Source organism: Lycium barbarum, chromosome 11 (assembly GCF_019175385.1).
Source record: "Lycium barbarum isolate Lr01 chromosome 11, ASM1917538v2, whole genome shotgun sequence".
In the NCBI taxonomy this organism is placed as follows: Eukaryota; Viridiplantae; Streptophyta; class Magnoliopsida; order Solanales; family Solanaceae; genus Lycium; species Lycium barbarum.
Genome location: NC_083347.1, coordinates 4931912 through 4945065, shown reverse-complemented (window position 1 = coordinate 4945065; position 13154 = coordinate 4931912). Strand labels below are relative to the sequence as shown.

Here is a 13154-nt window from a genome sequence, read left to right as displayed (position 1 = left end):
AGACTTTCTTGCACAATATAAAACTACAGAATTGAGGCATGGCAATGGCATATGAATGAACATTAATTTGTATTAATTATCCAATTTAATTGGAGATTTAAATAGTTGTTGGCCATGAACAGAAAAATGAGCAAAAACAGTCGAATAGGAAGATCAAAAAGCATTGGCATTAATATGTATTAATTGCTTTGTTTAATTAGAGAATAAAGATGATTATGGAGGGGTAAAAACTTTTAGGCCTTTTAATATAAGCTAAATTAATTGAATGGAGGAGGAAAAATTGTCAAGAAAATGAGAAAAAAGATAAATAGAATCATTGGCCAAAGAGAGGTGCCACATCACTCTCTTATTGCCTAGCTTTATTATATATATAGATTGCAACTAGAGATTATGCCTTATAATTTCAACTCGTCATTGAAAATAAAACAATTTAAAAAAAAAAACAAAGAAAAGTGAGCGTGACTTTAAATACATCCCTAAATATTTGATTAGACTTAAGTTAGGCGACAATTGAACAAAAATATTAGCTAGCTAGCTATGATCACCTAATTTTAATGAATGGATAAAACCCATTCAAAAATGTCAAAGGCTCCAAACTCGTATTCATATTAATTATTCTATGAAATACTATAAAAAGAAAGCAATTAAAAATGTGGGACATCTCTAAAAAACAATTTCAAACTGATAAGTAACATAGACACCTTGCACCGTCAAGCAAAATTTGCTTGAATAAAAAATCTTGTCTATTAACCCACCAACATTAGGAAGCACCAATCAACATATTAATTGCAATAATTAATGTGAACATTATTGAAATTTCGTAAATTAAGGAAAAATGTTGATTGCAAAATACCAAGCTCCGATATTGAAATAAGAGGAACAATGTTGCTTTAATCCAAGAATATAACACAAAAAAAGGTCAATCTAGATACACCAATTCCAACTCTAGTTGCTCATTGGTGCTAAAACTTCGTAAAGAATTATATCAAGTGCGTATAAAATTATGAGACTACTTCATTAGTTGTTTATTATTTATTAATTGTGGTTTAGTTAGAAGTTGTGATGTTCCCTTTTCTCATTATTGATTGTCAAAATGTTAAACCTAACCATATAAACTCATTCAGCAGTTTTTCTTTTGTTGTTGCCGTCACTTGAAAAATAAAGAATAAAACATGAAAAGAAAAACTGCACGGCGCTAGATTCTTTATTCTTATAATCTTCGGAAAATTTTCATTGTTGCTTGTTTCGATTTTGCTCCTTCGTATTAGTCAAAATTCTCTGTTATAATCCATTAAATTGTGGTTGTCAATTTTAGCATGACTTGTCACAACTAGCTTCTTGCGTGTATAGGCAATAAAGGTAGTGCGGTGTACTAAGTATTTTGTGTTTACGCAAAATCCGAAGAAATGTCACATCTTAAAAAAGGTATGATATAAGTGGTCTAACCTTACACAAATATCGGTAGTTGATTTCACCAGTCAAACCCATAACCTACAAATTAAATAGAAACAACTTTACCGTCGTTCCAAAAGTCCCTGTCCCTTATGCATAAAGTAAGTTCTAAATAAACTTCCATAGCATGGGACAAAGTTACACCCGAGAAAGTGAATTGAAAGGCACAAAATTTGTTATGGCATGTAAAAGCAGCAGAACCAATGTGAACTCATGCAATATAATTAGGGTTTTTCTACGTTATCTGGGATCAAAGGAAGTAACTCCATTGGTAATTTTGTGAATCCCAAAAACACTAGTACAATTATCTAAGACTCTGCACCAATTATTGGTGAAGAGCCCCAAAATCCCTCACAACAAGACGAAATAATAAAAATAAAGAAATTGGAACAAGTCAACACGAAGGCCAGCTAATCACTTCATCGCCGAAAGTTGCAACTGGCTTACTTCAAATCTATCAATTTTCTTTTATGTCTTCCTTATCTTATAGTATTTCTGAATTAATGAAACTAAAAAATTAATGAAACAGAAGTAGTAGACATACAAAAGCAAACGAAAAAGAAAGAAGTGCTTAGTTGGTATGGACAGGTTATCAACACTTGGTGTGTCCTAATGCATTGACTAGTCAAGGGCTGACTAATGTGGACGGTAGCCGTTTAAAGACAAGTCAACTGATCTGATAGATGGTATGTAGACAAGTTTGGACACAAAAACAAAACCATATACGAGCACATCCGATAAACCAAATTAATCGGTAGATGTCTTTTTGTTTCTAAGAAAAACGAAAGTTCGACTAAAATTTTAGGAGCGCTTAATGTCACCTTTAGGAACGAAATTTTGATTAAAACATGGATATGATTATGGTTGCTTTGAAATGAAAAAGCAATTAGAAATTTATAGGGTTGCTTTGTTAAAAAATACGTGTTAAATTGTATTTTCAAAAGTTGGACGTATAAAACTAATACCTTTTTCTCCGTACTAAAGATCATATTTAATTAACAGTGGAGTGACAAATAGAGTTGTAAGGAAAAATTTGTAAACAAAGTTATTGAGTCTTCTAATTTTTTAGATTGTCATATTTTTGTTTTGATCATTTGATATCGAGAATTCACCGGTCTGACAAATTTATATTTGTGCCAGGTGGGGCACATTAAGGGCAAAATGTTCTCTATACGAATTTTTTTCATTCTCTAGACTTCAACTCAAGTACTGTGATTAAGGGTGCATGGATCTCTTTTATTTCATTTAAGGGCGTAAACAAACTCCCAAAAAGAATTAATCTAATTGCTGCACATCCAGCAGCAGGGGCGGAGCTATGTAGGCTCCAAGAGTTCATCCGAACCCTTCAGTAAAAAATTAAAGTGTCTATACAAGATTAAAATTATTATTTTATATATATATATTGAGAGAGTACATGTTGAACGCTCTTGATTTCTTCGTGTATTTACTTCTTCATATTTTTGAACCCGTATGTGAAAATTCTGGCTCCGCCACTGTGCAACAGCTTAAAATAAAAAATAGTTGACGGATATATAATCTACATATATATATACTGATTAAAAATAATAAATAGTAAATCCAACTGCTTATCTGCGTGAGAATCCCAAATTATATAATGGGATTATATCGAGAGAAGAAAACTAGAATTGGGTGGGTGCACCAAGGCAGGTAGGACCGCGATGCAGATGGGGCGCTTAGTGCTTGGTGTTGGGAGTATGTGAGTCGAGGATTTTATGGGAATGTTTACGAACAAAGAGAAGAAATATAGGAAAAAGAATGTATGTAATGAGAATACAACACTTGATTAATATTTTTATACTATACTTTGTAGGTTGATAAGGGAGACACAGACAGTAATGCAAATCTTTGACCGTTGACTTCTCACCCTTTTGAGAAATTTTTCTTTTTTTAGTCAGTAAATCAATTCCTGAAATTTTTAACATCTCGAGAACAAGGAGTTTTAATATTTTATTAAAAAAATATTATTATTGGTAATAAAATAAGAAATCAAAAGACGTGAATGTGTAGTGTTTAAGTTGGCAAGCCCACTGGCAATTATCATCTCTTCCTCAAATCCTTGCTCTCCTATCTTGTCCCCCATTATTCCAGCCTTTCTACTGTTTCTACTCTTACGTATCTTCTTTCATTAATTTTAACTGTGATATAAATATCATATTCATATATGCTTGTTGACTATTATTTCACTCTATGATTTTAAGATTCTTGAGCCGAAACTCTCCTAAGAAAAAATATTGTTAAAAACTTGTTTTTTTAATTATTATTATTTCATATTTAAATCTTAAATTGTAATTATTAGTAGTAATAAGTAGCAGGAGCGTTGTGAATTTTCCGGCAACTCCTAAATGTATAGCTTCGTAGTGGATAAGAACGTTGACTAAAAGAATTTGCGTTGGCTGTATGTTTGGTTCAGCTAAGCCAAAAAAAACCTTACACCATTAATGGATAATTTGGTTCGGAATAGTTATAATTAGGATTATAATCAGGATTCTATGTCAACCTTATATACTACTGATAATTTGAATCCTTTACACGTTCATTTTTGTAATATGAACTTGAATTTATTATATGATAGATAAACGTCAAATGAAACTAGCAGTGCGTGGTTGTCAGAGAGGGTGATATTATTTTTTGGGAGCTGGCAAACTGCCAATATAATCTTATACAAATACACTATCGAGTGCATGTCAAGATTCTCTATACCCCGTAAAAACCAGCTACTTTAATTTTTTACTTTTGTAATGTGAACCAGAATTAATAATAATGGTAGACAAGAGGAATCGCCTTTGTGCAGCATCGATCACCACATAGAGGAATTTTTCGACTCTGAAAAGAGATATCTGATGGACTGATCAAAGTGTAGTACTTCTGTAGTCATGATTTGCCTCATTGAGATGACATCTTCATCATCTTCAATTAGAGAAAAGTATATATTGGTATAGTCTAATATGTGAAAACAGTAGTACAAGTATTGTCCCCTCAATCCTCAAATTAGAATAACTCTTTTCGGCTTGATTAAATCCTTCTCCATTTTGTATTTTTTTTTTATCTTAACCTAATAGTATAAAATTGTCGATATATAGAAAACCTTAAACAAAAATCAGGTATGTAGATACGGAATTATGACTTGAAGAGTTGAAGTGTATGGGTTCGGAATTATAGCATTTTAAGTTACTTATAAATAATATTCATTATATTTCAATTTATGTGGCATAGTTGGGTTTTCGAGAGTTAAATAATTCAATTTTGACTGTGAATTCAGCGGGCATAGAATCTTCAAGTTTTTTTGAAATAAAATTTACATATTTGGAAAAATTTAAAGGAATCTTCACAATGATTTAAATTCAACAGGCATAGAATCTTCACAGTGATTGACAATTCAAAAAATTTAAAAGATATATGAAAAAATTATGGTCAAAGAAAGATTTGTTTAAATCTCGAAATCCAAAAGATGTCACATGAATTAAGACCGATAGAGTAAATAAAGATATTAAACTAATTTCTTACGAAATGCAGGATTTAGACCAAATTAAATTTCATCGGGAGAATTCTATTAAACTAGGTTGAGTTTATAAATAAACGAGTTATTAACTTGCCCAAACACATATAAGGTTGGAAAGGTCATGTTTTTATGGACTAATATTGTCACCGATCCCTACCAGAAAGGAAAAAAACAAGAAGGGCGAAGGAAAAGTTTGTATTTTCCCATGCAAATTTTCTTTAACGTAAATGACAAAACGCAAGCACGTGAAGTACAAGTTGCTCAAAGGAATATCTTGATATACCAAGTTGGACCTATAATTATAATGCAGCAGCACGTTTGTAGAAGATCTTGTTGCACGAGCAAAGTCGTCTGAGAAATTATGTGTACAATACATCTAACAAATTCAACCCGACAGCATAAAAGAAGAGACCATTAATTTCCTGGCTTAATTCTCACTTAAGAGACCAATTATGTGGTCCCTAATTTTATGTTTCCCTTTCGGTATGGCATGCACTATTATTAAATTTAGGTAATCTTGTTTAACTGCTAACTCGTTTCCTCAAAGTGGTAATCACTGCAATGTTAAGCCAGCATCCTGCTTAATTGTGACATTCTTTTCGTCTAACTATTGCTGTTTAAGAATCAAGTACATACCTTGGACTTCACTTTGATTACCTAAAGCTTCAATCTAGTCAAAATTGTCGACTCTTTCTTCTTCTTTATCACATGAACAAATCAAACAATGAGTCTTGTGTCGGTAGAAGAGATAGAAAAATTATTCTTACACGTAATTCTCTTAATTAATTATAATAAGCAGCAACTCGGAATTATGTTATTCTTGAATCGAACACTTGAAAATGCATTTTTAAGGGCGTTTGGCCAAAATTAATTACATCCACTATCTAATATACAAAAATATACACTAAATATATATTATCATAATATACAAAAAAAAAAAAACATACATTGCTGGTTATTATTTTAATGGGCGATTGTAGAGTGTAAAAGACGCTTTTTTACCATTTGGTGTTCAGATACGCTTTTAAGCCCGAGTTGTCGGTATTCATGCCGAGAAATCCCACTCTGGGAGTAGAGTATTTCTAACAAAAATTGACTCAATTTTCAAGATTCGAATCAGAAACCTCTGACCAAAAATGGAGGGTGCTTTTTCCAACCTTTGATTGTCTTGTAAACACTGTCTTTATGACCCAATCCTGTCATTCCAATAAGACTAGAATTCTATTTTTCTCTCACAATTGATCGCCTCGTTGGTTTTATTTCTCAAATTGACAATCTATATAATTTTACTTTTATCACCATCACAATACTTCTCATTGTTAACTTGAATATTATACTTTCCAAATTTGAAAGTTACAAGTTAAACTCTACTTTCTCTTTTATCATTATGTAACTGATCATACCGCTTTTAGGAAGAAAGATTACCGCAGCTTTCTTGCTTTTCTCTTTTTCTTATTTTCTTATTCTTCTTTTTTGGCTAGTTACTTATGAGATCACTATAAGTCTATAACCACAAGACCCACAAACTTTATTGACTAAAAGGCTCGTATAGACCAATAAATAGCCCCAATTATATCCTAGAGGCTGCTGTTATTAAACGAATTATTTCAGGTGCACTTCTTTATCAGATAAATAAGTATGGTCAAATCATCAATGAGGCTTTGGATAACTTTTTAAAAATTATAGAGAACATAATGTTAGCCTAGACTGAATGAATACAAAGTTTGACGATGTCGGAGATTAATTATATTGTACAAAGGGGTACTTTCTGTTTACTTCACAGCCGAATATTATTGTAGAGAATTAAGATTGCCCTTGTATAATTTTTAGTTGCCGGAAGATTGACTAATTTAGGAAATTGGACATTATTATTCCTGTTGTCATCGAGTGGCTGGCTCTGCTGAAATTGCATTACATTCATTCATGGTACCTAGACCTAATATTAAATTTCAGCACGAACTTCATATGTTTTCTTTCGACTACACTTGATAGTTTCTTCCCTTTAACGTATCCTATAGTAATGTTCCATGCCATCTTTTACAAAGACACCTCTTTTTAAGACATGCAACTACTGAGTCAAACTAAAAAGTAAAGTAAAGGATAAAAAGGATTCCACGTTGTGTAAGAGAAAATCATACAATGAACTTTGTCCATTCATCCAAATAAGCAACCAAATAAGTAGATAAGGGTGTTAGGTAAGTAAAATTATTTGTATGTGTGGGTTGGTTGGTGTAAATAACGCCCACTAGCCATTTTTCGGTCATATTTTCGGAAAACAGCCACTATCGTAGAGTTTCATTTGAAGTTTCCAATGATAGAAGTGAAACTAATATCGTGTTTTTCAGCTAGGAAATTTGAAATTACAGTTGTTGTTTTCCGATTAAGTGAACTATAAAATGATTGCTTGGGAGTTTTACCTGCGTGTTGGCATATCAAGTGTTATTCACCTAGGTGTCAAGAAGACATTTCCCAGTAAGTCATATTGGTGATATAGCTTATGATGCAACATAATCCATATGCGATTCGTACAGAGTACATATAAGTGAATGGTACTTTGATTTGTACCAATTTCCGGCCATATATTTTCCTTGAAAGTAACATAAATTGAACCTATATATCAAATTCAACCAAGAGAAATCTTGACCACAGTTCACAATGTGTTAGTATCAAATTTGGGTCACGTGAACACATGGTCACTCGACTAAACTCGATTCATTAAGTGTATAATTCTGAAAATATATCTACTAGTATTAAGTAAAGGAACACATGGTCAAATCAGGCTGAGTAGAGCACTGGTTAGGGGCTGCGTTTATTTTCTCAGGGTCTTGGGATCGAATTCGAGCTCCTGCACGTTTTATGCTCTTCTTTTTTTCTAAAGCAATCTTTTAACTTCCCTTTTTATATTATTCTAAATCTTTTTTTTCTATAATTCTAATTACCCAAAAGTAAAAAACGTGTTTCTTTTTTTATATTACATCTAATTACTTCTTTTTTTCCCTTTATTTCTAATTACCCAAGTCGCAAAAGACAAAAAAAATCAAAAAAACCACATAGCTAATACTAAACTCATTCTCTTAAAATTTTTGATTCGCCTCTATGAAAGTAATATAAATTAAACCTATATATCAAATGCAACCAAGAGAAATCTTGACCACTTTCCTTGACAATATTTTAATCTTAAGTCATCTATGATGTGATCACAAAAAGAAGAAGATAAATAAAATTACAAAGCCGACAGCTAAATAACGAATTGATGACAGAGAGAACCATTACGTTAGTCAAGTCACTATCAAATGCTTGATATTCCCCCCTTTCGTTTTGGTTTGTTGTTTTAACTGTCCAACAAAATTATCCAAAGTTGCACTATTTAAAAAAGCAAAGTCTTAAAATCAGGGACCTGTCAGTTATGCAAAAAAATTTATTCAGGTCAGGTCAAGTCAGTAATCAGTCTAGCTAAGGAAGATGGAAATTGCAAAGAAGATGAAGATGGGAAGAATTCAAGAGTATCCGTGATCACAGCGTCATTAGATTAGGAGTTGTGCTATTAGGCTTGTAATAATGTACATTGCATTAGGGATCACAATGTGCTTAATATAGTTGTACATAGCATAACATATAAATATACGCCCTTACCCCGTTTAGAATAACCCTGTGTTTCTCACAATTGCAGAACACTATAACATAATATCAGAGTGTGCAAAGGTTCAGGGTTTGAGTCTTACCCCATCCATTATTTTTTTTTAAAAGAAAAATGATTCCACTTGCTTGGTTACACCTCTCTAAGGTATACGGTTTATGACGGAAAGATTCGTAGTTGGACTACTTTGAAAATATTGAGTAATTACTTTATACCTACTATTTCATCTGGTTTTTAGTTTCAAGCCTTATTTTATTATTAGTCATAATTGGGGTTATTGTACTGACTGTATGACTATTAAGGTGAAAATATTAGATGTCTTTCGAAGAAATCCTCTAGATTTTCAGAAGACTATAATGAAGAAGACGACAGACCCACTTAGGACAATAAGAAGAAGTAGTGGTTCGAATCCATATCTTGAGTTTTAGTGCAAAAGTTGTCGAATCTCCTTATTCATGGCCCGATCATTAAAAGAATCAAGTTCGTATGTGAGGAACGAGTTAAAAATATAGATAATTAAATAATATGGTGTTCTCCTAATAGATTAATTTTTTTATATGAAATGATCACACATTCCGTGAGTTTAATAGAACAAATTTGCTTTCGACTCGAATTATATAAATACTACTCCTATGGCACTTATTATTAATTCACTAACACTAAATTCTAAATCGACTATGTCTGACTAGACAAGTGAGGATAGAAATGTAGCCGAAAACTTGGGCTTTTCTTTTCTCCAACATGCTATTTGGATCAATTATTCTTAACTTTGTTACCTCTTTGTGTTTTTGGCTTTCACTTTCATTGATGGACAGATTGTGACTATACCTTTTTTTTTTTTTTCATTTTTCAATTATATGGTTTTTGGTGGTGCTTCTCAGCCTTGACATGGTTGTGCTTTATTTCTTTTCTTCTTACGACTGAATCGGGTTCTCTTTTTCATTTTTTGGTCTCTATTAACTCTATGTCTCTATTTAGGGTATATTAGTAGTACAGTTGATCTAAGAGCTGTTCTTTTATCCTCTTACTGTAGTATTGTCGGTCAAGTGCTCCAAATATAAGGGACACTGTTCATGCATTATTACTGTGACACTGAAAATTTTAAAAGACAAAAATGGGGTTCCTTGTCAAATTATTCTGTTACTCCATAGTATTTACAGCTGTCGGGCTTACAAGTTTCCACTTTCTCATGGCAAAAGTATTTACGTTGAAAGGAAACAAAGTTACTGAATGCAGTGAATACTTCTTTTGCCTTTATCTTTTCATGATGGTGATGAGGAGTTCAAGCAGTACAAATATACTGATACCAAAGTAAGAAAAAAAGTGGAAGGTAACGTGGAAACATTTTTCAAAGACATTCTTTTTCATTTACAAGATGATTAATATATAGAATCTTGATTGTACACAAATTTATAGTCAATTTGGCCAAGTTTCTAGATTTTCTTTTTTTTAAATTAGTTTTTATTTTAGAGAGTAAGGTGTTTGGTTAAGTTTTTAGGAAAAAAATAATTGCTTTTAATTTGAGTGGTAGCCAAAACTGTTTTTCATTAATTTTTGAAAAAAAATAGCTTTTGCCGGTAAACATCTTTTTTAAAGTTTAGTCAAACACAAATTAGATCTATTGGAAAGAATCTCTCTACCTCTCAAATCTTAAGGTAGGGGTAAGGCCTAGGTACACTTTACATATGTTGTTGTTGTGTCAAACACAAATTGTTCTAATATTGTCAAAAAAAAAAATGGAACTAATTAGCCGAATATAAACAGTTTTTTTTTTCTTTTCAAAAGCCACTTCTGACCAAAAAAACAATCTTTTCAAAAATAGCATATTTTGAAAGATTACCTAGACAGGTTGTTAGATTGTACTCATGATTGTAATAGTAACAAGTATCAAAATGTCAGTAGGTTATAATAAAAAGCTTGATTGAGGGGTCCTAAACACCGAAAAACCCCTTTGTAAGGAAAACTTCCCAAATAGGAAAGAAAGAACTATAATGAAGTCATGGTTTAATTAGAGAGTTTTTGGGTGTGGGGGACGTTATTATGGACTAGGTTCAATACGTTACATGAAGGCAGTGGGAAATTAAAAATTTTAAAAATAGGAGGGCCAATCCATATGGAGGGCCTTGATTGTGGCCATAAAATCACATGCTATCATCAATAAAATGAGTTTGTCCCACACTTTTGGAGGTGAGGATTAGAAGGCAAATATTATATTATATGGGAGGTGTTGAATTCAAGTCCCCTAATACTGTTCAATTATTATAGCCTAGCTAGCATGTAGGAGAGGATAGACAATTTTCTTTGTTTTTTCATTTGATGTCCAGTACTTATATTAAGGTTCGTTTAAATTTGAATTCAAGCGGAAAGTCTCATTTTGGGGATAAAGCGTTGCTTAATAAAGACGACTTCATATTTAAAACTCAAATCTGACATCTCTAATTAAGAACGGAGGATTACTTATCACTCCGCATCCTGCAAAGGATAACATGCTCAGAACATGACAAGATAGATTAAAAAGCTGGGAATACTTTTAATTTTACTTTTCTATGTTGAAATGATAGTAGTGGTACGTACTAATTCTTTGATTAAGAATAAAAGATAAAGAAGACACACTAGTTATGATTCCAAAACATTCAAAGGTCCATCCTTAATCACAACACACAAAGCTTAGATCCCCCACTTTCCATGTAAAATCTTGTTTATGCTCCCTAATCTAAACACAAATAGTAGGCTAGTGATGCAGACAATATAGGAGTTTAATGACCAATCCAAATTGATTGGTTCATGGAGATTAAACCTTTTAGCCCATCGTTTCGTGTTTCCCCTTAGCCCAACCAATTGGGCCCATTGGGTGAAGAAACACGCTTGACCACCAAAAGTACTCCAAAAAGTATCTCTTCACATTTTTTTTTTTTTTTTTGACAAGATGATTCAAGTCATATGGAGAAAAGTGAAGACTGAATTGAAAATAAAGAAAGAAAAAGGGGGGCATATACTTGTGCGCACTTTTTATTATTTTCTCTGCTTTTCTCTGCTTTGAGGCAATATCCTGTCAACTTTCCATTTTTTATCTTCTTTTGAAGAAATTGGCTTAGCTAGGAGATTGAGATTTAGAAAATGGTAATGGACCAGGCAATGTGGGGAACACATTCATACAGAAATTGAATTACAAACTAAACTTCAAGTCTACAACTACAAGAGATGCACTTTTAACACCAATTATGTCTTAATTCAAAATAAGTTTGGAGTCGGCAAAAAATGTGCATCATTTCTCGATTTGTGCATGTCATCCTTGCCAGAAGCGGATGCACCATGCAGGCACCGGGTTCATTAGAACTCTAGTACGTACTTTCAGCGTGGTGGATAAATTTGTGTACAAAAATTCGCTAAAACTACAATAATTAGTAAGTTTGAACCCAGAGTATTAAAAATACAATGGGTTCATACTAAAAACTTTATCGATTAAACCCATAGAATTTAAATGCTAGATCTTCCTATGATCCTTGCACATGAGCTGTGCTAATCTTCTCTGTATTGTTCGAATTTTATTGGATGTCCTCGAAAGTACAAGGTATATACACTGTCAACATAAAAATTTAATTACACCAAGGATCTTAAGAGGCAGAATTACAGGAACCTTGGCGACCCAGAGATCGCGTAGTCCTAGCTCGTGACGAAAGTGAAGAAGCTTTCCTCCCATTTTGTAAAGGGTTGTGATCGCCCTTCTATCCCGATGTTATCTTTACCTGTTGTAGCAGGAAATCTATCTTATTTTTAATATTATGTATTCTATATTTTAAGGAGGCATATATAAAAGTATTCTTTAGGAAGCATATATATAAAAATATTCTTTGAATGATCAGATAATATATAAAAAAACATTTATGCTGAAGACTCAATTAACTATTACACAAGAAATAGGCAGCTAGATAGGTCTTATGAACTGTTTTATTTCTGTCTTGATCAATGAAATAAAACATGCTCTGCATTACAAACAGTTGCAAAAGGGTTGTGGACCATTTGTTAATTTGGGTATTGTTGGATTGTCTGGATAGTGGTTCTCAAAGCATGGAAGGATATGTATAACCACAATCTGTCCCCCTCCTTTCATTTCATAATAATTAGTACTTATAATATTGGTATTGCATACACGACATCTATTTATATGTTATTGGAAAATAACTCTACACAATAACTCTACACCTTGTGTTCATTTCCTAATTCAGCTGAATGTTGGTGGAAAAACATGAGGACTATTGTCCCCACTACCAAGTTTACAAGTGATTTTGGAAAAAGGAGTTTAGAAGTGTTATGCCTCCTTATGAAAAAAAATATATAAAATGAAAGGAGTGAGATATTGCATCATGGTAAATAGGGTTAATATAGTGCTCACTAACGACTTTTCGGTCTTGACATTAAAAAATAATTACTATCATAAAATTTAAAATTTTACGGGTGAAACTTCATGACTTCACTACTCTTTATGTACTGTCGCAACTCATTAGTGATTAAAAAGATTTGGTCACAACATCTGATGTGATGGAA

At 32.4% G+C, this 13154-nt stretch overlaps 1 non-coding gene across 1 annotated transcript; it reads right to left on the bottom strand.

The window, feature by feature from the left end:
- Window positions 1–12079: 12079 nt before the first annotated feature.
- Window positions 12080–12177, bottom strand: LOC132620536 (U6 spliceosomal RNA). The gene has a single exon (XR_009574981.1). It is a non-coding gene; the product is annotated as a U6 spliceosomal RNA (small nuclear RNA).
- Between the last annotated feature and the right edge of the window lie 977 nt (window positions 12178–13154).